At 42.0% G+C, this 26955-nt stretch overlaps 1 long non-coding RNA gene across 1 annotated transcript; it reads right to left on the bottom strand.

Annotated features, from left to right (window-relative positions):
* Positions 1 to 8833: 8833 nt before the first annotated feature.
* LOC125131841 (uncharacterized) lies at positions 8834 to 26580 on the bottom strand. Its single transcript, XR_007136033.1, has 4 exons — positions 25958 to 26580; positions 24172 to 24301; positions 22231 to 22368; positions 8834 to 9080 (listed from the first exon to the last, which is right to left on the bottom strand). It is a non-coding gene; the product is annotated as an uncharacterized LOC125131841 (long non-coding RNA).
* Between the last annotated feature and the right edge of the window lie 375 nt (positions 26581 to 26955).

Below are 26955 nucleotides of genomic sequence, written 5' to 3'. Positions count from 1 at the left end.
TGAAGGTCTTGGGACTGCTCAACTTCTCACATATATATATATGTGAGCCAAATATATATATATATTTGGGGAATGAGAATCAGGTGCAGGGTGTTTTTATGGGGAGATATATATATATTTCTCCTCCTATTGGTTCTGATTCTCTGGAGAACCCTGGCCAATCCAAAGATAATAATACCTTCTTTCTCTCATTTGGGTTTCTAAGAAAACATTTTACTTCATACCATACCAGGTCAATTTTAAGTATACACACAGGCACAGAAAGATAGGTCTTATTATAACCTATAAAGATAGGTCTTATTTCCATCCTCTTGGGGAAGAAACAAAGTCCACAAGTGTAAATGCCTATGGGTTATTCTTTGGGAAGAAGCAGTAGAATGTGGGAGATTGGGATATGAACTTTGGGATTAGACAGAAACTCTGCTGCCACATATTATCTGTAGGATTTTGGACAAATTCCCTCACTTTACACCATCTCAGTATCCTCTGCTTTAGAATGGAGTCAATAACACTTTTTTCCCCATAAGATTCTTTTTTTTTTTCCTTTTTATTTTACTTTTGTCTTTATTTATTTTTAGGGTTGCACCTGAGGCACAAGGAAGTTCCCAGGCTAGGGGTCGAATTGGAGCTGCAACTGCCAACCTGCTCCACAGCATCAGCAACCCAGAATCCAAGCCTCGTCTGTGACCTACACTGCAGCTCATGGCAACGCCAGATCCTTAACCCACTGAGCCACAATGGGAACTCCCCCCATAAGCCTGTCTTGAGGATAAAATGCGGTTAACATATAACATCTCTTACTCAGCAAATAGTGGCTAAAATTGTTAAAGGTCAAATGATTACTAAAGACCACTTAATTGATTAACGAAAACAGGGCCCTCATCCAAGCCCATGACTGTTCAGTCCTAGGATCTCCCACTTTATTAGCCCTCTAGTGGTTGGAGAGCCAATCCCTGATTTTGCTGGGTGAGGAAAGATTTTTCTGGTGTCTCTTGAAAGTGAATGCACACTTTTCTGCATGACCTTCCTGAACTGTACCCATTTGGTGAGCGAAGGGAATCTTCATTTGGCATCAGCAGTTCCTTCTCTCCTCTGCTAACCACTCAAGTCAGGCTGTCCCCTAAAGAGAGCCTGTGATCCTAAGTCTTGGGCTCTTTTTTTGCCTTTTTAGGGCCACACCTGTGGCATATGGAGGTTCCCAGGCTAGGGGTCTAATCAGAGCTGTAGCTGCTGGCCTACACCACAGCCACAGCAATGCGGGGTCTGAGTCTCATCTGCGACCTACACCACAGCTCACGGCAACGCCGGATCCTTAACCCACTGAGCAAGGCCAGGGATCAAACCTGAAACCTCATGGTTCCTACTCGGATTCTTTAACCCCTGAGCCACGACGGGAACTCCTTGGGCTCCTTTTAATTAAAGCTGTGAACGGCTAATGAGCAGGCTTCCAGGGGTGAGTGTTGGGTGGGGGACAAAGTACGAGAAAGTCCATGAGGAGTAAGATGCTAGTGGCTGTACAGGCTATTGCATACCAGGCATCCAAGCTCATTATTCACAATTGCTCCAAATGATTTCTCAGACGTGGCATGTATGTATCAGGCACACACCCACCCATTGCCCTTGGCTGTCTGAGGCAGCAGTGGGGCCCTTGCTTTTCCAATGGGAAATGCCTTTCAGGGCTGTATAACCCAAGAAATTTGAGCTTCTGCAGGTCAGCAACAAATGATGATAATTTGTTTCTGGATAAAATCCCGAATCTGTCATCTCGTTCAGCTTAGTGCACATTTCCTGGAATGTAGGACACGGTTTATCACAGTTCTGAGCAGTTTTCAAGAGTGTGGATTGGGTCTCTTGATACAATGCGGGGTAGCTCAGGTCACTATTCCATTTTTGATTACAAGAGTCCCCTTGAGGCTTTGCCTATGGGTAGATGAGTGCTTTGAAAACTGTAGAAGCCTTTTAAATGATTTTTATCTTTTCTCATGTCTTGTGAGTTAAGGTACAACAAGCTCTATGCAGCTGTGGTTCTTCTGTAGGAAGTTAGAGGAGGCAGAACTCATAGTCTTCTCGGACCCTCTCTCCACACTGAAACGTATGCACTTATAGGCGCGCACACACACACACACACACACACTTTCACACTTTGGATTTTAAGGAATCCTTGTTCTAAGAACCACTGGTTGGGGCGAGGGATGGAAAGAGTCTGAAGAGTAGTATTTCCAGGGCACAGCATGAATATTCCTGGGGAAATGGCCAGACCCTGGTATGTGCGTCCATGAGTCACTTTCTTGAACCCATTAAAAGGGTTTAGGTCCTAGAAGGAGAAAAGAAGGAAGGAAAACTGGAGAGAAAGAAGAGAGGAGGGAGGGAGAGGAAGCGCGCTGGAGGGTGAAGAAGGCAGGTGGCAGAGACAATCGGAGAAGCTCAACCAAGACTGATCTTCTCCTTTGCAGCAGGCACACGTGACTATTGGTTTGTTGGGAAAGGTTCACAGGACAGAAGGGAGCAAACGTACTATCATTTAGCCTGACAACAGGTGCACGGAACATCCAGAGAGGACAGTGGGGGACACTCAGGAAAGGCTTCAAAGCAGAAGAGAGATTTGAGTTGGGCCTGAAACCTAACAATGATATCAGCAGGCCACTCAGGTTTACATATTTTTAGACTCCTTGAATGCCTGTGGATTTGTGCTGGCAGCATGACTAGTGTCATTGTTTGGAACTTCAATTTCCACTGGAATCATTCAAGTATGTCTGAGGCTTCTGCTCTGAGGCAGGACTGGGGAGAAAAAGAACAGCATCTTACATGGCCTGCCACCTGCGGGAACTGAGGCCCTAGGCAGGTTCGCCGTGCTGGTGAACACAGACCAGGGAGAGGCTGGGGAAGGTGGGAAGCAGGGGGCCAGGCAAGGCCCTCGGGACAGCCTGGGGCAGGAGGCCTCTTCTGGGCTCAAAGTACCAAGGGCTGGAACTGACACCTGAGCCCAGAGGAGGAGTATGTGTGGCTCGGTGTCTCGGCCCCTGGGCTTTTCCCACCAGAGAGATCTTCCATTAATTAGAAACTGAGGATTTCCTTCTCTGCCCCTTCCTCCCATATTCTCAGCACCATCGTTTTGTGAATAAAAAAAAAATGGTTATTTTGGGAGTCCCTCTCATGGGCTCAGCTGTAATGAACCTGACTAGTATTCATGAGGATGCGAGATCAATACCTGGCCTCACTCAGTGGGTTAAGGATCTGGCGTTGCCAAGAGCTGTGGTGTAGGTTGCAGATGTGGCTTGGATCCTGAGTTGCTGTGGCTGCAGCGTAGACTGGCAGCTAGAGCTCCGATTCAACCCCTAGCCTCAGAACTTCCCTATGCTGCAGGTGCGGCCCTAAAAAGACCAAAAAAAAAAAAAAGATTATTTTTGTTTGCTCGTCTTTGTATAATCTCTCGAAAACGTGGGTATATTCCATCTGAAAGAGGAAGACCCTTGGAGCCCAGCCTGCTCTGGATAGATTAGCAGAGAAAATGGCAAATATTTAAAAAATGCAGTTGTGGTGGTTTTCCATTTTTCAAGAAAATCTCTTTTGACTGTGCAGGAGAGGTAGAAAAATCTTTCACCCTTCGAAGTTCTCAGCTGGGGCTCTGTTACAGAAGACAGATGATCTAGAGAAAAGCATACAAACTTATTTAATAGGTTTTACGTGACATGAGCTTTCATCAAGAAATGAAGACCCCCGACCTGGCTAAACCTGAGTGTTTATGCTGGGAGAGATGAAGAGGGGACAGTCTGGAAAGATGGGATAGGACAGGGGTGTGAACTAAGGGTAAAAAACTAGGGGAACTTAGGAAGACCTGTTCGTTTGGACTCCACGTGGTGTCCCTCTGTCTTCTTTGGAGGGTCCTTTCCTGGGGTGGGGCTGAGGGAGGCGTCCTTCACCAGAGGGCTTAGGGGAAGGTCAGGGGAAGGTGGGAAAGTCTTGCCAGCACCTTCCATTTCTTAATTTCCTTCAGCTTAAAATACTCAGTACACCAAAGCGCCCAGTTTGGGGGTAGCGTGTTCTGAATCCCATCACCTGTTCTCCCCAACTTCTAATAGATGTTATTATACCTCACACTGTTCCCTGTTCTTCTTTAGTCCTTGGCTCAACGTCCTTAAAAGAGAAACTCGAGTTCCCGTCATGGCACAGTGGGAACGAATCCGACTAGGAACCATGAGGTTGCGGGTTCGATCCCTGGCCTCAATCAGTGGGTTAAGGATCCGGTGTTGCCGTGAGCTGTGGTGTAGGTCGCAGACGCAGTCTCGGATCTGATGTAAGCTGTGGCTGTGGTGTAGGCTGGCAGCTGTAGCTCCGATTCGACCCCTAGCCTGGGAACCTCAATATACCATGGGTGTGGCCCTAAAAAGTTAAAAAACAAAACAAAACACGGAGAGAAGGAAATGAATCCTTGTGTCATTGCAAGGGTAGCGAAGGAAGATGGCACAAGAACTATGTGTCCCACTCAGACTATTTGAGCTTCTTCTAGGAATGTAGTCACTGATTTGGCATTTCAAAAATATTTATCAAGAGCCTGCACTATACTAGCCACAATTCCAGGAACTGAGGATAGAGCAGAGGAGGAAAGAAATCAGTAAAAATCCCTGACCTCCTAGATCTTACACTCTAGCTGGGGAGATGCACTAAAACAGATAATGAAGGGAGTTCTCATTGTGGCTCAGTGGTAAAGAACCTGACTAGTATCCATGAGGACACGGGTTTGATCCCAGCCCTGCTCAGTGGGTTAAGGATCTGGCGTTGCTGCAAGCCACGTGCAGTGTAGGTCACAGACCCAGCTGGGATCCCGCGTTGCTGCGGCTGTAGCGTTGGCTGGCAGCTGCAGCTCCAGTTATAATGACCCTAAGCCTGGGAACTTCTATTATGCTGCTGGTGCTACCCTAAAAAGACAAAGCAAACAGACAAACAAACACCAGATAGATAAAATATCCACTTCATAAAGACAAAATGAAGCGAAAGAAAGCAAGGAAGAGGCGTGGGCATGCTGAAGTAGGGGAGGATTGGCAGTCATAGGAGTTAGGGAAGGCCCCGCCGAGAGTGGCATCTGAGTTGAGGGCAAAGACCCTGCAGACCAGAGAGTCTGTGAGGCCACCAAGCCCTGTTTGGCCTCAAGAGAAGTATTTCTTTGCAAAGGCCTTTTGTTTTTTTTTGGTGGTAAAAAAGTATATACCATAAAACTTACCATTGTGAACATTTTGAAATCCGCAATCCAGTGGCATCCATTGCATCCACCACGTGCTGCAACCACCACTACTATTTATGTCCACAGCGTTAGTCTTCCAAACAGAAACTCTGTAAACCATTTAACCTTAAGCGGTTACTCCCCATTCCTCTCTTCCCCTCACCCCCTGGTAACTTTTAATCCACTTTCTGTCTCTATGGATTTGCCTATTTTAGCTATTTCCTCTAAGTGGAATCATACAATATTTGTCCTTTGATTTTATTTAGCATAATATTTTCAAGGTTCATATATGTTGTAACATGTATCAGACTTCTCTTGCTTTTTATGAAGAGTATTCCATTGTACGCCTACATGGCATTTTGCTAGCCATTAATTTGTTGGCAGATGCTTGAGTTGTAGTCATACTCTGGCTATTGTGAATAACGTTGCAATAAGCATTGGTGAACAAGTATCTGTTCAAGTCACTGTTTCCTTTTTCTTTTCTTTCTTTCTTTTTTTTTTTTTTTTTTGTCTTTTTAGGGCTGCACCAGCAGCATGTGGAGGATCCCAGGATAGGGGTGGAAATGGAGCTGCTGGCCTACGCCAGAGCCACTGCAACACCAGATCCGAGCTGCCTCTGCGACCTACACCACAGCTCATGGCGACGCCGGATCCTTAACCCACCGAGCGAGGCCAGGGATCAAAACTACATCCTCAAGGATGCTAGTCAGATTCATTCTCGCTGAGGCACGACAGGAACGTCTCAAGTCACTGTTTCCAATTCTTCCGTTCTTATACCTAAGAATGCAATTGCTGGATCCCATGATATTTCTATGTTTAGCTTTTTAAGGAAGACGAAGCTACTTTCAATAGTTGCCGCACTTTGTACTTTCCCACCAGCAATGTATGAGGATTCTTATTTTTCCACGTCCTTGCCAACCCTTCTTTTGTTTCTCTGGTTTGTTTGTTTGTTTGTTTTAACTTTCACCTGTCCTAGTAGGTCTGAGGTGCTATCAATTTCCATTTCCCTAATGACTAATGATGCTGAACATTGTTTCATGTGCTTATCAGCCAGTTCGTAATTTTCTTCAGAAAATGTTTAAGTCCTTTGCCCCATTTAAAATTGTGGTGCTTGTCTTCTTGCTGCTGGAGTTATTCATATATTTTGGGTATTAAATCTTTATTAGATATATGATCTCTCCAAACATTTTCTGTTTGGAGAGATCTTTTAAATGAAAATCATATTTTAAAAGGTTAAGGAAGGAGGCAGAATAAAGCAGTGAAGGAAGCAGAGAGCAGATGATCCTTTGGGAAATTTGGTGGTAAAGAGAAAGAGGCAAGTAAGGAAGATGTGTGATAAAGCTGAGGGATAGTCAAGTGTAGTGAAATACAGAAACGAAGAAAGGACGGAGTTCCCGTCCTGGCGCAGTGGAAACGAATCCGACTAGGAGTCCTGATGTGGCGGGTTGGATCCCTGGCCTTGCTCAGTGGGTTAAGGATCCAGTGTTGCCGAGAGCTGTGGTGTAGGCCGGCAGCTGTAGCTCCGATTAGACCCCTAGCCTGGGAACCTCCATATGCTGCGGGTGCAGCCCTAGAAAAGGCAAAAAAACAAAAAGAAAAAAAAGAGGAAAGTGTCATGCCAGGGCTCTATGCCCTCCCTGCCATCTTCATAGATGTGGGAAGTCAAAGGAAAATAAATCAGGTCAGTATCATCTTGAATTTATAATTTCTCCCTCATTTCATTGTGCTTCATGAATAGTTATTATCTTCAAAACAGCCTCAAAGGTAGGCTTAAAACCTAAGCCTGTACCTTACAAACATGAAATCAAATGTCTTTCAAAAGCTCCTAGGTTTTCTGGGCCTCTCCATACCCAGGCCAACCTGTTTTGCAAAGAACTGCCTCCCACTGCTCATCATTAATGGCCGTGACGATGGAACGTTTTATTTTGATCAGCCTTTCCCTGGAATTAAAGACCACGACCAACTGTTCCCACAAAACCAGCCTTGTATCACCTCTGCTCCTGAAGTACTCCTACCATATTAAAAGACCTGAGAAGAAATCAATTCAACTTGCTTAACCCAGGTTTTAAAAAATTCATTCACGGTGGTGTAGTGGAAACGAATCTGACTTGTATCCATGAGGACGTGGGTTCAATACCTGGCCTCACACAGTAGGTTAAGGATCTGGCGTTGCTGTGGCTGTGGTGTAGGCTAGCAGCTACAGCTCGGATTCGACCCCTAGCCTAGGAACTTCCATATGCCAAGGTGCAGCCCTGAAAAGCAAAATTTAAAAACAATGTTTGAAAAGCCTCATTGGAGCACAAAATGTTTTGTTTTCTCTTAACCTCCCGGGAATCAGAATTCCAGAAAATATACTTTGGGAAATGCTGATCTGGATAAACAGTTCCTTTCCTGGAATGCTCTGCCTCTCCTTAGTTTTAACTCACACATCTCAAGAGAAAACCTGCTTCATCTCAGCCAGGGTTTTTCTTCCTCTGCTGCAGTTCCTTTGCTCTTTGCTCTTCTCTAGGAAGCAGTAAGAGTGGCATTTCCACGAATGGGCTTCTACAGAACTGAGTCTCGTACTGAATACAGAAAACACACACACACACACACACACACACACACACATATGCACAAAGCACACATGTCTGTATTTTGTTATTATTATTATTATTGGATCGAGTCCTTTCTATGGTTCTGTTCTTTGACATCCTCAGCAGTTTCATGGGCAACAGTCCATCACATGGAGTTTTGAGCATAGATAACTCAGTGGTGGTACAGAAATGTGCCCCAGGGATGTGGAAATTGAAAATTGTGCCCCAAAGGAAGACACAACCCAACACCAAAGTGGCGTGGCAGCATGCTTCCAGCCTGCCTGTATTTATATAGAGAGGGGCAGTCGGTCCGTAATGAGCTGGTTTCACAGCTCTATAGCTTCTTCCCTGCTGCTGTGATCATGAGCCCCTACTGTAATTATAACGAAGTGATTCCATAAACATTATTACCATGTATTAAACATATGGGATAGCGTCAGATAGACACCATAATGACAACAGAATGTTAACAAGCACAAATGTGTTTGTGTTTGACAAAGCATAACACAAAACTTCTTTAAGCAGTGCCTTTCCTTTCAAAGGATGCCAGCAAGTCTGGAACAGAAGATTCACAAAAGATAAACAACCAAACAAAGAGCTATACACCAAGAGAAAGAAACCCTACAAAATTTGAATCCAAATTCCAATTTTCAAAGAACACATTGAGTTTCTTATCCTCGGTCTAGAGTCAGAATGACAATATTATTTAGGTGTAAGCATTGAAATTTAGTGTAAGAAGGAAGTACACTTGATGGGAAAATAATTTCTAGTTGAGAGAGTGAGAGACAAGGAGAGACGGGACCAAAGCCAGGTCAATAGGGAATGGCAGGCATCTACTAGAGGACATGGGTCCCGCTGCTCCCATGATAGGACCCTCCCTAAGGGTCAAGATAATGAAAGTGGAAGAAGAGTGTGATCTCATTGTGGCAGCAACACAGAGAAAGCAGAGACACGTGCATCTGTGAAAAATGCAGAGCTGATGGGAAATCAATGATCAGAACTTGAGGAGCCTGTTTTGGAGAATACATTTTGACTCATTGTGTTGGGAGGTGGCAAAACACAGACTAGACATGAGTTAAACGTCCCAGGGTAGGTGGACTCCTGTGACAAATGCCCCCCAAATGTGAGTGGATTTGTATAATGAAAGTTTATTTCTCACACACATCACAGGTCCATGTGATCCAGCTGTGGGTTCTGTATCACCAAGGCATTTGGGGACCTGCAGTGCTTCTCTATCTTGGCTCCATGACTCCTAGGGCTTTCATGGTCTTCTAGTTCATGTCTTACTGGAGAGGAAGAGAAGAGAGAGAAGGAGGGACTATAAGAGATGTTTTATGAGCTTGAAAGCTAGAAGTTGCAGGTTTTGCTCCACCCACATTCCATGGGCCAGAACCCCATAATGTGGTCCCATCTATTTGCAAGGGAGGCTGGGAAATGTAGTCTTCCTATGTGTCAAGGAGGAAAATGAAAGGGGTTTATCTCTGCCACATAAACCTACAAGTGAAACCTTTTGGTCTCACTTTTCTCATCAATCAGTGGTCAGTTCTCAAATCAGAACTGGGTTATGAGCCAGTTATCAGCTATGCGGCCTTGGACAAGCTACATAAACGTTCGGAGTCTCAATTTTCTTTGCTTTTAAATTGGATAATAATAGTATATTCCTCATAGAGTGCCTATGAGGATTAAGCAATATAAAGAATTTAGCATAGTTTCTGGTATAGAATAAGCACTCATGAAGATTACTTGTACCATAGGATTTATTTCCAGTCTAGCATTTAAGGTTTTATTTTTCTTATATTTGTTATTGGCATGTCAGCCCACAGTCATTGTCATCAGAGAAGGAAAAGTTTCCAGGGTTGGTAAGCAACTGTGTCACATCTGTGTCACCACTCTCCATCAGCATTGTAGCCATTGCTAACTGATAGGCACATTCTCCCCCTTTAAGTTTAACACGTCCTCAGAGTCCTTATAAGCTTGGCATTAGAGTTGGCATGCATGATGCAACTATCTGCCATGGTGAATTTAAACTTTATCCTAATAAGAAGGGAAATCAAAAGTTCTGGGACCTGTTGTACTATACAGGTAACAGGTTTGGATGCAAGAAAGATCTTGATTTCAAAATTGAATTTGGCATTACTTGGAGAGGAAAAGAATATAAAATAACCTCCAGTTGTATGAAGTCTAGCCGGGAGCACATAAGTCACAAGAGAAAAAAGAGAATAAGGATAGCAGAAGCTGATAAAGAATTTTAATGACCAATTGAATCCCCAAATCAGAAACTAAATTAAGTCAAATCAGGGCTGATGAAAACCTATTCGATTTGAGTGGTAAGAGGTTTTCAAGTAGATCTCTGGATGCTATTTGTGCGCTGTGACGAGCTCATGAATCCAGTGGGAGAGGAGCTGCAATGTCCGTCTCTGCAGAAAAGGCAGGTTGAGCTCCATTCTTAAGGAACAGAGCCAAAAATACGAGGGAAGAAACTGGCTCCTGCTTAGGCAGGAGTTGATGATCGAGGAAGGATTTTTTAATAATAGGAATCATGAAAATATGCCTAAAACTCTATGGAAAGAACCCCAGAAACCAAAGGTCTCTTTCATAATAGCAGCAGAAAAAGACAGAAAAATCCCAAAGAGAAAACCTGCAGGGGCACAGACGAGTGACAAGAAGTCAGAGGAAATTAATAAGAGTCTGGACACAGCCCTCACAAACCAAAGACTCCAAGTGCAGGAGGAAAAATAGCCAACTTTCTGCAAATGGAATGGTGCAGAGAACCTGTGAAAATTAGGGCAAATGGATCTAAACTGAACATTTCAAAGTGAGGAACATAAATTCCATTTCAGATTAGGACAGGGCTGCAGTCGAGGAGCCTGTGAGTCATAGAGAGAGGCTGCCCACACACAGTGGCTTTGCCAGGCCATGCTTTCATCTCCAGTTCCTCCCTGAACCCTAAAATCTTCTTTCCTCTCTGACAATCCCTTGTGGATTGCCATCCTTTCCTTCCGTGCAGCTCAGGTGGGGGAGAGGAACACCGTGGAATGAACCAGTGCAGCAGGAAGACAGCCCAGGGTTTGAATCCTAACTCTAGGACTTAATGCTTAGAACCATCATGTCCTCACTTGTTAGGTAAGAGTAATAACACATCTTTTAAAAGACTATTATGAGATTAACAGAAGAAAAGACATATTAAAACATCTAGCACTCTGCCTCACATTGATAGATTCTCATAATGACCAGCTTTCTTTTTTTTTTTTTTTTTCCCCAAGAGCTGCACCTGCAGCATATGGAAATTCCAAGGCTAGGGATTGAAATGGAGCTGCAGCTGCTAGCCTACACCACAGTCACAGAAATGCAGGATCCAAGCTGCATCTGTGACCTACACCACAGCTCTTGGCAACACCAGATCCTTAACCCATTGAGCCAGGCCAGGGATAGAACCCGCATCCTCATGGATACTAGTTGGATTCTTAACCCACTGAGGCACAATGGGAACTCCATGACCAGATTTTTTATTAAAAAGCAAAAGAATTCTACTATATAGTTCTGCTATAGACTGATACCCTAAATATTTTATTTGATTGCTTTGCACAGCATTGAAAAAATAAATTAGACAACCTCTGTTTCTGATCATGGCTAGCAGCATCCAGACTCATCCTCCCACCATAAGTAACTAGAAAACTGGACAAAATATGTAAACAGCTGCTTTCAGACACTGGACCACAAGCAGCAGAGGACGATGGTCCCTGATAAAGGAAAACAACCGAGCTAAGCCCTGTTATAGCCCTGGCTCTTTTCCTGGAGGTGATTCCCGGATCAATGTGCAGAGAGATAAACTCAAACAAAGCCCTGCAGCTTCTCAGAGTTGAGGCAACAGAGACTGTACACCAGGAAAGCTGAGGGGGCTAAAAATTTCAGGGGAGAGTACCAGAAATAATGGAACCACAAGTGAAAGAGCTTGTGAAGTCTACACAGGGGTACTTTGAGTCTTTGGCTGAATACCAATCTGCCCTAAGTAAGGTGAAACTTCATGAAATCAAGCAAAGAGCAACTTTCAAGGAAAGTGTAATTCTGTGGACTTGCAAGCGAAAGTTCCCAGAGCTCACACAGGGCTAGAACTCGTTATTTTTCCAGAAGCCAGAGTGGAGAGACCATACTGAATACCTGGAGCATTCGGTGGAGACTTCAAAACACTCACAACTTACTAGTGGGACTAAAGGAGCCCCACACTTACTAAAAATAAAGCTTAAAGTCAAGTCTCAAAAGGATCAAAGTGATCCACAAGTAACTTCACTGCCACCAACACTTTTTAAAGGAAGAGGGAAAAAAAAAAAAAGCAGCACTTACATTGTAAAACTCATAAGGCTTAACATTCGATTAAAAACTGAAGCAGGGAAGCAGGGAAGTGAGTCCTATATGTACAGGAAAAGAAAATTCAATAGATTCAGTCATGACAGAGATGATAGAAGTGGCAGACAAAATGTAAAACATGCTCAGTGTACTCAAAAATTTGAAGGAACATATAATGCAACAAGAATAGAAGACAGAAAAAGGAACCAAATGAAAGTTGAAATGAAAAATATAATATCAAAATTAAAATTTTACTGGACAGAAGTTACAGCAATTAGACACAAAAAAATCAACAAACTTGAAAAAGTGCTAACAGAAAGCAACCCCAAATTAAGCATATAGAGTAAAAAAGACTTAAAAAAAAAAAAAACCAAGAAGAACCTCAAAGAAAATATCTAATGGTCTAATACACATATCATTGGAATCCAAGAAAAAAGGTTTGTGGGGAGAACGGAAAATATACTTACAGAAATAATGACCTGAAAGTTTCAAAATTTGATGAAAATTATAAATCTGCAGATCCAAGAAAGAAACGAGGAAGGGGAAAAAAACAAGATTTGATCAAAATGAAATTGTTGCAAAAGAGATAAAGAGAAAATCTTAAAAAGGGTCAAAGGAAAAAATCAAATAGGTATAGAAAAATAATAAGAATCATCTCAGACTTCATGGAAATTATGTAAACCAGAGGCAATGGAATGTTGAATTTACAGTGTTGAAAGAAAGATAACACTGTCATTTTAGAATTTTACACTCAGCGAAATAGCTTCCAAAATTGAAGTGAAAATAAAAAAATTTTTAGACATACCAAAGGTAACAGAATGCATTACTAGCAGAGCTGAACTATAAGAAATATTAAAGGAAAACTTCAGGCAAAGGGAACAGCATGCCAGATGAAAATCTGAATTTACAAAAAGGAATGAAGAATATAGGAAGTGGTAAATATATTGTGAAATATAAAAAAGCCACTTTAAAAATAAAATAAAATTCTTTAGGGGATATTTGTTTAAAGTAAAAAATAACAATATATCATGTGTAGAAATAAAATGCATGGCGACAATAGCACAAATTATGGAAGGGGAACATAGATGGTGCTGACATTATATATGAAGTAGCATAATATTATTTTATAGAGACTGTGCTTAGTGAAACATGTAGGTTGTAAACTAGAAAAGCCACTGAAAAATAAAAACAAAAGGAGTAAGTCTTGGTGATAGAGTATAATTATTAAAATGCTCAATGGATTCAAAAGAAAACAAGAAGGCAGAAAAATTAACAAAAGCAAGTAGAACAAATAAAAATCAAATAATAGATGTAAACTAAACTTACTGTTATATACATTAAACATTTGGTCTTTTCAGAGTGGATGAGAAAGTTTTGATGGTCTGAATGTTTACATTCCCCCCCCCACCCCACCAAATTTATATTTTGAAATCTCAGTGCCCAGTGTGATGGTATAGGTGGGTGGGGCCTTGGGGAGATGATTAGGACATGAGGGTGGAGCCTTCTTGAGAGGCGCTAGTACTTTAGGCCCCACAGATCTCCTTAGTCCCTTTCACAAGGTAAGGACACGGAGAAGTCTATGCCCTGGAAGAGGGCCCTCACCTCACTATGGTAGCACATTGATCCTGGACTCTCCAGCGAGAAATAAACTTCCTTTGTTTATATGCCACCTAGTCTATGGTATTGTTATAGCCATCTGAACAGACTAATAAGACAAAAGCAAATCCCAAATATATGCTGCCTGTAAGAAACTAACTTTGACTATAAAGATACAAATAGTTTAAAAGTGAGAGGAAGGGACTACATGCAACACAAACACTAATCATAGGATGGCTAGAGCAGCTAAATTAATATCAAAGAAAGTGGAACAAACAATTTTGTTACCAAACTATTGCATTCGGAGTGGATAAGCAACGAGATCCTGCTATGTAGCACAGGGAACTATATCTAGTCACTTGGGATGGAACATGATGGAGGAGACGGTGAGAAAAAGAATATATATATATATATATGGATGGATGGATGGATGGATGACTGGGACACTTGGCTGTACAGTAGAAATTGACAGAACATTGTAAATCAACTATAATAAAAAAATGAAAAAAAGCATTGTTACTAATAACAAAAGGGTATTTTACCCATAACAAAAGTAAAAACAATAACTTACTAATAAAGCTCCAATTCATCAAGAATATAAAACTTTTTTTTTTTTTTTTGCTTTTTTAGGGCCACGCTTGAAACATATGGAAGTTCCCAGGCTAGGGGTTGAATTGGAGCTACAGCTGCCAGCGTACACCACAGCCACAGCAAGGCAGGATCCAAGCCACGTCTGTGACCTATACCACAGCTCACAGCAACACTGGATCCTTAACCCACTGAGTGAGGCTAGGAATCGAACCCATATCCTTTTGGATACTAGTTGGATTCATTTCCGCTCCACCACAGTGGGAACTCCAAGAAGATGTAACAAATTTAAATGTGTGTGCTGAACAAGAGTTTTAAAATACATGAAAAAAAAAAAAAGATAGACAAAAAGAGGAAATAAACAAATTCACAATGATAGTTTCAAATTTCAAAATTCCTTTCATAACAATTGATAGAACAAATAGACAAAAAAATCAGGAAGTATATAGGTGTCTGGAACAGCACTATCAATCAACTTGACCAAATTTATAATTTTAGAACACCCAATCCATCAAGAACAGAACATATATTCTTTTTAAATGCACACATATATTTACTAAGATATTCTTTTCTGGGCCATAAAAAAAAATCAGTAAATTTCCAGTGGTTGAGATCTTAGAAAGTATATTTTATGACCACACAGAATTAAATTAGACAGCAAAAGTATATGTTCAAAGTCTCCAAGTATTTGGGAATGAAGTGACATACTTCTAAATAACTTACTAATTAAAGAAGAAATCACAAGGAATCGTGAAAATATATTGAATTGGAGAAAAAGAAAACATCAAATTTTGTGGCTGCAACTGAAGCTGTGGTAAAAGGAAAATACATAGCTTTAAATGCTTACATTTAAAAAGAATAATATTCTAAAATTATCTAAACCTCCATTTTAAAAATAAAATGGAAGAAATATAAAAGCAAAATAAGTGGAAGGAAGGAAATAATAAGATAGAGATGAATAAAATGGAAAATGGATAAATTATAGAGAAAAAAACAATAATGCCAAAATTTGGTTCTTTGAAAACATCAGTACAATTAATAAATCTCTAGTTAGGCTGATATTTAATGAGGAGTGGGGGGAATGAGGAATGAAATGAGAGATATCACCACAGAAAATGCAGGAATTAAAATAACAAGGAAATATATTAAACAATTTTATTATTTATTTATTTATTTAGTCTTTTCTAGGGCTGCACGCGTGGCATATGAAGGTTCCCAGGCTAGGGGTCCAATTGGAGCTGTAGCCGCCACCCTACGCCAGGGCCACAGCAACACGGGATCTGAGCTGCCTCTGTGACCTACACCATAGCTCACGGCAACGCCGGATCCTTAACCCACTGAGTGAGGCCAGCAATCGAACCCACAACCTCATGGTTCCTAGTCGGATTTGTTAACCACTGAGCCACAATGGGAACTCCGTACTAAACAATTTTATGTGAATAAGAGTTGACATCCTAAATGAAATGGATAAATTATTTGAAAGACATAAAGTACAAAACAAACAAGAAGAAATAGAACACTTCAAAAATTCTTTGTTTTAAGAAATTTTTTATTGTTATTTTCCCAATACAATTTTTTTTTCCTACTATACAGCATGGTGACCCAGTTACACATACATGTACACATTCTTTCTTCTCACATTATCATGCTCCATCATAGTGACTAGACATAGTTCCTGGTGCTACACAGCAGGATCTCATTGCTAATCCATTGTAAAGGCAAGAGTTTGTATCTATTAACCCCAAGCTCCCAATCTATCCCACTCCCTCCCCCTCCCCCTTGGCAACCACAAGCCTATTCTCCAAGTCCAGGATTTTCTTTTCTGTGGAAAAGTTCATTTGTGCCATATATTAGATTCCAGATATAAGTGATATCATATGGTATTTGTCTTTGTCTTTCTGGCTCATTTCACTCAGTATGAGAGTCCATCCATGTTGCTGCAAATGGCATTATTTTGGTTTTTTTAATGGCTGAGTAGTATTCCATTGTGTATATGTACCACATCTTCTGAATCCAATCATCTGTCGATGGACATTTGGGTTGTTTCCATGTCTTGGCTATTGTGAATAGTGCTGCAATGAACATGCAGATGCATGTGTCTTTTTTAAGGAACGTTTTGTCCAGGTATATGCCCAGGAGTGGGATTGTTGGTTCATATGGTAGTTCTATGTATAGTTTTCTAAGGTACCTCCATACTTTTCTCCATAGCGGTTGTACATTTCAAAAATTCTATATTGGGGAGTTCCTGTTGTGGCTCAGTGGAAATGAATCTCACTGGTATCCATGAGGACGCAGGTTCTATCCTTGGCCATGCTCAGTGAGTTAAGGATCCGGTGTTGCAGTGAGCTGTGTGTAGGTCACAGACACAGCTCGGATCTGGCATTGCTGTAGCTGTGGCCTAGGTCAGCAGTGACAGCTCTGATTCGACCCCTAGCCTGGGAATCTCCATATGCTGTGGGTGTGGCCCTAAAAAGCAAAAGCAAAAGCAAAAGCAAAAAAAAAAAAAAATTCTATATCAATTTTAAACATTGAATTTATACTTTAAAACTTTTCTCAAAAGAAAACCACAGACTCAAGTGGATTCACTGGTGAATTCTACCAAACATTGAAAGAAAACATAAAACCAATCCTGGGACATTACAAAAGAGGAAAATCTATAGAACAGTATTTTAATAAACATAGAATCAAAAATTCCTCAATAAAGTATTAAAATCAAAGATAGCTATATAAAAATAACATCATATAATTATCAAGTAGGAAAGCACGGTTGGTTTAACACTTGAAAGTCAATTAACTTATTCGCCACCATCGTAATTCATCAATGAATACATTATTTAATAAAAAAAGAAAATTTTGCTGACCTCAATAGATGAGGAAAAAGCATGTGAAAATTTCAGCATCCATTCATAATAAAACCTGATGGAACTAGAGGCAGAAAGAAACTCCTTTAACTGGAGAGAGGGCATCTACCAAAAACCTTCAGCAAATACTTTAAAGATAAAAGACTGCTTTTTTGCTAAGACTTACTAAGGGAAGGTATTCACTCTTACAGCCTCTATTCAACATGTCCTGGAGGCCCTTGCCAGAGCCATTAGGAAAGGAAAAGGAGTTCCAGGCATACACATTCAAAGAAAGCAGTAAACTTTTATTTTTTTTCTCAGACATGTAGAAGATCAAAGGGATTTATTAAAACAATGGTAGAATTAATGTCATTTTAGCAAAATTGCTAAAATACACCATCAAAATACTAAAATCAATGTTGCTCCATACCAGAAATAAACAATTGGAATATTAAACTTCAAAATATCACACCACTGGGAATTTCATTATAAATATTCATAGCAGTTTTATTTATGCTAGAAAAAATTGGGAAATAATCCATATGGATTATTTAAAATGTGAATGACTTTCTAAAATGTGGTATATTCATACAATGGAATCTACTCAGAGAAAAAATTACAAATAGGAGAATAGATTTTTTTTTAATGTGGTATATTCATGAGATGGAAACACACTCAGGAGAAAAAAAATTACGAAACATGCGTGCATCTCAAAGACATTGATGCTAAAATAAAGAAACTAGACACATAGCAGTCCCCGGTGCTCAATTCAATTTTTATGAAACTCTAGAGAAGACAAATCTAATATGTAGTGAACAAAAGCAGATCAGCTGCTACCTGGGGTTTGGAGGGGAGGAGGATATTGGATGAAGAAGGGAATGATTAAATATTTTGTGAAAGTAAAACATTCATCTCAATTTTATCGGTGGTTACAACTATCTATCAAAACTTATTGAAGTGCATACTTAAAACCACTGCATTTTACCTTATGTAAATGATGTCACAATTAGGTAGGTTAAAGATAGAAGTTGCATTTGCCATTCTTTCTCCATTTAGGACCAGTCCCTACGACTCCCTACTGTCTTGCCAAGCCCACTTCCTTCCATGAGAGGGCCAGGAGCAGGTGAAGAAAGGAGGTGGAGGGAGTCAAGTAAGGAAAAAAAAAATTTTTTTTTTTTTTGTCTTTTTTCTAGGGCGGCTCCCGCGGCATATGGAGGTTCCCAGGCTAGGGGTCGAATTGGAGCCGTAGCCACTGGCCTCCGCCAGAGCCACAGCAACACAGGATCCGAGCCGCGTGTGCAACCTACACCACAGCTCACAGCAATGCCGGGTCCTCAACCCACTGAGCAAGGCCAGGGATTGAACCCGCAACCTCATGGTTCCTAGTCGGATTCGTGAACCACTGCACCACAACGGGAACTCCATGTAAGGAAAATTTGAGCAAGACTGATGATCCTAATCATCTTGAAGTCCTGTATCCTTATTAGCTCCCAGCTATGGGTATGCTTCGGCTTTCCATATTAGCCTGTCCATCCACTGCCGTGGTGGTGATTGTTCTGCTCTTCAAAGGGCTTCTACATCTTCCTTTGAGCTTTGCTTTCTATCCTGAGCTCCAGATCTAAATTGTCTCTGGTCACTGCATGGTTTTTACTTCACACTTCACCAGATAAATCTAAAATCATGAACTTTGCTCCAAATGACCTTCTGACCTGCCTCCTCAGATGTTCTCCTGGTCACACTACTCCCTTCCATCACTGCGTCCAGTCAATTCCATCTCTTATTCCATTCCTGCTGCTACATCCACCACCTCCTCTCAAACTTGCAACTCAGTATCTTGTACAAGTGTTGCCTAAAGACTCCCAGCTGCTCTATGTCTCCCAGTCCCTCTTACTCTAATCCACCCCACGGGTCTCGTCTTTCTGAGGGTAGATCTAATAATTCACTCTCCTTTCAAAATTCTTAAATGATTCTCCACGTACCAAATAAAATCCAGGTCTGTAGTTTATGTTCAAGATTCTCCATTCTTTCACTTAAATCCCCTCTTTTTGCTCTCATCTCCAACTACTCCTCTTTTAAGGGGAAATTGCACTTTCCTTGAATATACTTCCTGCTCCATGTCTCGTCTTTGCTGTTGATGATTGTTTAATTTACTAGGGTTGCCATAGCAAAGCAACACAGATGGAGTGATTTAAAAAACAGAAGTTTATTTCCTTATAGTTCCAGAGGCTGGAAGTCTGAAATCAAGGTGTCGGCAGGGTTAGTTTCTTTTAAGACCTCTCTCCTTAGCTTGCAAAGGGTCATCTTCTCCCGTGTCATCTTATGCTCTTCCCTCTGTGTGTGTCTGGGTTCTAATTCTCTCTTCTTATAAGGACATTAGTCACACTGGAATAGGGCCCACTCATATGACCTTATTTTAACTTAATTACCTCTTTGAAGACCCTGTCTCCAAATACAATCTCATTCTAAGGTATTTTGAGAGAGACATATGTTAGCTCATAACCATGGCCATTGGTTTAGTATGACCTTGTTCTGCTGATATAACTTCCCATCCAATACTCAGCCTCAAAGACCAGATCAGATATTACCTTGGTCTTGAAGTTTTTCCATATGGGCAAACCAGATAGGCCCACTTGCTATTCTGAGACCCAGTAACATTTGGTTTGTACATCTGTCAGTAGATGAATCATAGACATTATGCATTAGAGCTACTTGTGAACTTTACTTTTCTTCTCTCTTCTTCTATACTTTAATTTCTCTGTAGCCAGAGAAGGTGTTATTTCCTCTTTATTGTAACTCCCTGGACCACCAGCACTGTTCTAGTACAGATAAACATTTGTGATTGAATGTGGTACTTCTAGATAAGTCAGCCTTCAAGATAGGACTTCAGGAGCACAGAAGGTTGGGGGGTTTTGGCTGCCTTTCTCCTTATGCCTTGATGTATTTCATTAGTTCCCTTATGGCATGGATTCTAGATGAAGCACAATCCCTTGGTAAGTGTAGTGATATTTTAGTTTTTTAGAGTAGATTTAATCATGAGGAAGCATGAAGAATATTGAGAGTTGGGACAGGGAAGAAGGTGAAAAAGGAGTATAAATATTTATTGAGGATTTACCACATGACAGGACTTCTAGAAACATTGTATTCGTATAATCCTCATGACAACGCTGTGGACATGGGCTATAGTTTTTCACATTTTACAAAAGAGAAAGCTGAGGCTCAAAGAAGTTAAGCAACATGCAGTTAGTAGTTACTGGTAGTCAGTGGCACAACCAGAATCCAAATGCAGCCCCAGCAGGTTTCCAGTACTTGACCTCAGCCTCTTTCTACCATGTCCCATTCAACAGTAGCCTGGGTAGATCTGAGAGTTACATAGTAGGTGGTGTTTCTTAAGTGGGGGCACCCATCCCAGTGCCGAGAAACTGCAATTCATTTCATTTTTAAAACTCAGGAGGTAGGCCCAATATTATCACCATTTTACACACGAGGAGACTGAGGTACAAAGCTATTAAGGAACTTGCTCAAGATTAATAATACGTAGGAGGTCCAAAATTTGACTGAAGCCAACTGATTCCAGTCACAGCCCTAAACCCCTCTGCCATGCACCTCTCTTCACAAGTTGCCGACTTCCCAAGTAGCCCAGCGACCCCCTGATTTGCATTCTCACCTGGAAATTCCGCTCCTAGCTGTCTGCTTAACAGCCTCCTGGAGGCCAGCCAGACATAGACACACAAGGCAGTTAAATCGTTCACAGTTTTTTTTCCTTCTCAAACTTTTCATCCTTCAGTAGCTACTGAAATAATAGGTACTAGACATTCACTTTTCACTCTTTGGGAAACATGTTCCCCAGTCCACATGCCAGCACACATACCTTTCCAGCCCTAGCTGGGATGAGAATTGTGTTTGTTTGTTTGCTTTGTTTTGGGAAAAATGCCTTTCACACATCTAGTTGATCTCCATAGGTTTCTTTTGGGTTTGGGTTTCATTTTTACTTTTTTAAAAGAGGAGCACATCAATTGGGAAGTTGTCCAAAAGTATATGAATCTTTTTCACATATATTTGTATGTGCAGACACTGTATTTGTGCAAACACTTTCTCCAGATGCTGCTAAAAGGCAAGAAGACATTTTACCAAATGTCCTACCTGTGGCACCTTGCTTCTATTTGTTACCTTTGAAGAAGAAAATGAATTTTACCAAGAAGCAATGTGGGATGTGTTCTGGGCATCACATCTCCCCTCTGATGCCCATGGCAGGGAGAGGACTTTTTCAGACTCCTTCACTCACGTTGCCCCTCCGGAGCTGAAATAATTCATCTGATTGGGAAACGTGGGACGAATGGCTGGATCAAACACGCTTCCCTTTGATATGCCTTGAACTACCTTCACGGCTAAGAGAGGGAACCCACCTTAAATTTATGCGGCTGCTTCCTACCTCAAAAGACACTTTCCCCACAGGACGTCAGACGGACTTTGGATTTAATAACGACATAAGTAGACACCTTCTTGGGAGGAAGTTCTCTCCGGCCTAGGCAATTCTATGACGGAATCAGTGTGCGCGAATACAGCGGCATTAAAACCAAAATGTTCACAAGATTTTGCAGAGGCCAAAATCTAAATAGAGTTCACAGGGTGTCTGGAGCTGCCACCAAACAAATTCCTAAACATGGTTTGGAGGTAAGCTCTCCAGAGAGTCTCTGTGAGAATGAAGCCAATATGGAGACAAAAGCTTTATTTCCTGTCCATGGTAAACGCAGAATGCCAAAACTAAGCTCTTGTGGGAACATTTCTGCCAACCTGTTTAAGTTCATAGATCGTGACTTCAGGACAACTGGCATCTACAAGGCAACAGCCTGGTGGGGCTCAGACCTCTCAGAGCCCATGAAGTCCCTGCTCCCATCTTTGCCAATGCTATTTGAGGTAATGCAGAAGACCTGCACGATATGTTGGGATGCCTTTTCTGTTCAAGTTTTGAACAGAACAATCTGAGAAAATAAAAGAGATAGAGAATGCAAATAACTGCAAAAGACTTAGTTGGAATGACTAGGCAGTTCTAGAAGCCAAGCAGACTTACGACTACTAAATTGTAGAATCAGGCAGACCTATCTCCTGGGTCTCATCGATGCCGGGGCCAGCAGTGTCTTCTGTTCCCTCCACTGCAGAAGCAGCAGAGAAACCAGGGCAAAAGAGTCTTTGTCTTGCGGGAAGCTCCCTTCAAAGGAAGAAGAATGAGTTTGTGATGAGCACGTTCAGTTCTGACTCTTCTACACGGTAAAGGTGGAGAAGCCAGAGAAAAACAGCCCCTCCTCATGGAAACTAAGAACAGGAAAATGGTGTTTTCATCCAGCAATGTCCAATAGAGTTAAAGTTTTCTACTTCCCATTTTGGATTGATCTATAATGCATTCTACTCCAACTTATACCAAGGAGATCAGTTCTTACACTAGTTTTTTGTACTTTTGCAAATGCTGGTGGCTGTACGTACAGAAATTTAGAAGAGTATTAGCCCTTTACAAGTTGCACCAGGACTGTAATAAGTTCCTGCTTTTCCATAGCTGACTTCAAACAACACCTACATCATTTTCTATTATTAATACTTCCAGGTAGACCATTCCAGAATGTCATGTCAGAAAAGGATAAAAATACTTCCCCCTATTCACTGGTGGGGCAAAAATCACAATTTTAAAAATAGCCTTTAAATCCAGGGATATGAGGAAGGAAGAAAGCACATCCCAGGTGCCTTTTGTCACCTGGGACTAAATCATCTTGTTCTCTTTCTTACTCATCTGTAACTCCCAGGATTTATATATACACAAATCCCTCCTTCATTAATCATACATTATTCTACCTTCTCCACCCCACAACGTCCCTTCTCCAACAAGTAGATTTATTCTATTTTTACATCTTTTTACAATGCTCTCATTGGCGAGCAGATAAGCTAAAATAAGCTATAACTTTTTTAAAAAATTCAATTGATACGGTGAGCTTAAACTCAGTGGAGCATGTCTGCAGAGCAGTAAAACAGTGACTCTTGTTCCTCTCCATTGGAGTGATGGGTCAGTGACAGATATGACCATTAATTGATGTCCCATCTGGACACCGCAACCATCACACATGACACCTGCCATAGGATTTGCTAAGCTGATTTGCCAACATTGAAAAGGTTACCAATTTGATTGCTTAAGTTTTATTCCGAAGTCAGTTCTTTTCAGGTATGCCACATCACTGGGGCTTGGGGAAGATTAATGCACAAAGTTCGAATTTCAGAAAGCACGTCATTTTTTCTCAAGTTATGAAAGACTTTGAAAGGTTTTCTTTTTAAAAAAGCCTTTTTTTTTTTTTGCAAGGCATTGCCTCTCAGTAAATGTTTATCTTTAATTTTAACCTGAAACTAAGTTTGAGAAATTCCAGTCCACATGGATTTTGTTTTTTACAAAACTCATCAGGAAGGCTCACAGAAGACTGCCTCTGATAAAAATAATGAAATTGCTACTTCAACTCCAGGAAAATTTGGAGTGTTTTATTTATCATGACCCCGTTTACTGAAAAAGCTCCAAGTGCTTGAAATTCAATTTAAATGTCAGAAATTTCTGTATTTTCCAAACCAAGAAAGAAAAGAAGAAGAAAAAGAAAAAAAAAATGGGAAGGGAGGGAAGAAAGGCAGGAGAGGGAAGAGAAGGGAGGGAGAAGGGGAGGGAGGGGCAGAGCGATTGAGAGACGTGAGCGATTGAGAAAAAGAAAGAAAGAAAGAAAGAAAGAAAGAAAGAAAGAAAGAAAGAAAGAAGGAAGGAAGGAAGGAAGGAAGGAGGACTGAAGAAGAAAGAAAGAAAGAAAGAAGAAAGAAAGAAAGAAAGAAAGAAAGAAAGAAAGAAAAAAGAAAAGAAAGAAAGAAAGAGAGAAAAAGGAAGGAAGGAAGGGAAGGAGGAAGGAAGAATGAGGGTTGCAGACGCGTCACTGACTTTCTGAGCAGCATCTACGGAAAGCGACGAGAACAAGGGTAGGAGGGATAAACGTACCCAAGAAATCTCTGCCCAGCTGCTCACTCAGGACACCACCGCCGACCACCCGCAGGCTTTGCTCTGCACCTCTCCTCATTCTGTTCTGAACCTGAACTTCTGCCTGGCTTCACCAGGGAAGCCATGAGCCCTGCAGAGGAGGACAAAAGCAATTCATTGCTTCCAGCTCCCCGTGGCCTCTCTGCTGCTCTCCAGCCTTTGTTTTCCTTCAAGCCAGACATGGAGATCCGCGTGCAGCGAAAGGACTCAGTTTTCAATGAGACTTGGGGCTTATCTCACTTGGCCAGGCCGCCTTCCCAGGAAGCGCTCTGCTGGCAGTGCCCTTCACCTGCAGGAGTCCGCCTGGTGCAGTGGGAACAGCTCCCTCGGCCTTTAGCTCTGGACCTCAAGGCCTAGTTCTTGACTTTGTTAGCTGATCTTGGTCAGGGTTTTTCCCAAGATGCAGTTCTGACCAGGTGCCTGGCCTCCTTGGGGCTCCCCAGTGAGTCACTATTGCTTTTTTGGCATAAAAGCCAAACCTTGCCTTCTGTCTTATAGGCTTTGCAGACTCTGGGCCCCAAACCCCACTTGAATCTCTCCCCACACCACTCTCCTACTCCCACTGAAAACTGCAGCGCTCTGGCAACTTCTTTAGTATTAAGGGCTCTTTTGTGTGACTTTAGAACAAGGAACACACACCTTTCCTGCAAAGGAGCAAATGGTCAATAGGTCCTGAAAAAAATGGGTTTGCAGACCAAATGGTCTTTGTCACAACTATTCACCTCTGCCATGGTGGTGCCAGTGCAGCCACAGATAATACAAAGATGAATGTGCGTGGCTGTGCCAGGAAAACAAGCCTGGGGGGCAGTTGGGAGAAATCAGTGCAGATGCAGGTTTCACCCAAAGGCTGTAGTTGGCTGACACCAGCTCTTTACCTTCACCCATAGTCTTTATTCCCTCTGCTGGGGTCACCTTCCAGCTGCCTTTCACACCAGCAATCCCCCCCCCCTTTTTTTAGGGCCGTACCTGTGGTATAAGGAAGTTCCCAGGCTAGGGGCCAAATCAGAGCTGTAGCTGCCAGTCTACACCACAGCCACAGCAACGTCAGATCCGAGCCGCGTCTGCAACCGACACCACAGCTCATGGCAACACAGGATCCATAACCCATTGAGCAAAGCCAGGGACTGAACCCACATCCTCATGGATACTAGTCAGGTTTGTTGCCACTGAGCCACAATAGGAACTCCACAAGCAGCCCATTTTTAACTAGGTTTTTATCTTTCTTGCCTTAGCTTAGGTGCACTGCCTCTAGGAATTGTCCCTTATGCTCAGCTCTGGGTCACGTGCCCTGTCCCCATGAGTTTCCAAGACAGCCTGTACTTTCCCCACTGCTGGCTCACCACGTTGTATTATAATTGCTTATTTACATATTTACACCCCTAACCTAGACTGTCAGTTGCACAGGCCAGGGATCTAGCTTGCCTTGTTTATTTTATACCCAGTACCTGCACCTAGAAGGTACTCAATAAATCTTAGCTCCTATTGTCATTATCATTACAGTAGGGTTAGGTTAGGTGGGTCTTTGTGGGTGAGCCTGCAAATCTACAACTCTTCTACGGAAAAATCAACCTGGCGGACTCACAGAGGCAAAGTTTCCCCAAGTCACAGTTGCCTCGGGGTCTGCACGGAAGTGATTTTTACCAATAAATAGGTATAAGAGCCTGAGCCCCAAATCAGCAATTCTCAGCTTTCAGGTACCAGGCATCATCTGGGACAGTCTTAAAAGTTACTGATGCTTAGATCCTACCTGTGGAGATTCTTCTTTGCGCCGGGGTGCAGGCTGCCATGGAATCTTTACCGTCTCTTGAGGTCTATTACTTCCCTTGGGCTGCTGTAACAAATTATCACAAACTGGGCGGCTCAGAGCAACAGGAATTTTTATTCCCCCAGAATCCTGGAGGCCAGAAGTCTGAAATCCAGTCCTTGCAGACTCTAGGGGAGTCTCCTCCAGGTTCTGGTGCCCGTCCACATTCCTTGGCACCTCGGCTGGTCCCTCCCATCTCTGCCTCCATCTTCACGTCACTTCTCTGTGGTGTGTCTCTTACAAGGACACTGGTCATAGGTCGTTTAGGCCCCCCCTTGGATAATCCAACACGATCGCTCAAGACTTCAACTTTTACGTCTTCGAAGAGCTTTTTTTCCAAATAAGGTCACCTTCACAGGTTCCAGGAAGCAGAACATGGACCAGCCTTTTGCGGAAGCCAAATACCAGGGGATCCTGATTTACAGCCACCCTCTGAATAAGACACGTGTATCTGTAGGTGGGCTGTCATGTCTCTGCCCAGGCTTGTATGGGAACTGACCACTTCTTTGCCAGGTGAGAAGGATCATTTTGGAGCGTTGCTTACCCTGATGAAAGAGGAACACAGAGTTAAGGGTGGACGGCAAGGAAACGCCAGGCAAGTGAGACAGAGAGGATGCAAGGCGTGGATTCGATAACTAGTTTCCCTGTCCTTTGTTCTTCCTCACTCTTTCCTGTGGGATTATCTTTCCCTTTATAGAGGAATCTGTACTATCTAGATTTTTCTCTCTCTCTCTTTCTTTCCCTTTTCTTGGTTGAAGCATTCTGCCCTAGACTGAATAACTACAATCCTACCATCTCATATTATTTCAAAGACAACCATGACCTTCACTTGGGTCAGACTTATAGACAAAATCATAGCCAGGCTTTTGGTAGGTGTCTTTGGGGTAAATGAGACATTCACAATTATGATAAAGGATATTGTGTTCTTTCTTCAGACTATT

This window comes from Phacochoerus africanus, chromosome 7, assembly GCF_016906955.1.
Source record: "Phacochoerus africanus isolate WHEZ1 chromosome 7, ROS_Pafr_v1, whole genome shotgun sequence".
In the NCBI taxonomy this organism is placed as follows: Eukaryota; Metazoa; Chordata; class Mammalia; order Artiodactyla; family Suidae; genus Phacochoerus; species Phacochoerus africanus.
This window is presented reverse-complemented; position numbering and strand designations above follow the sequence as displayed.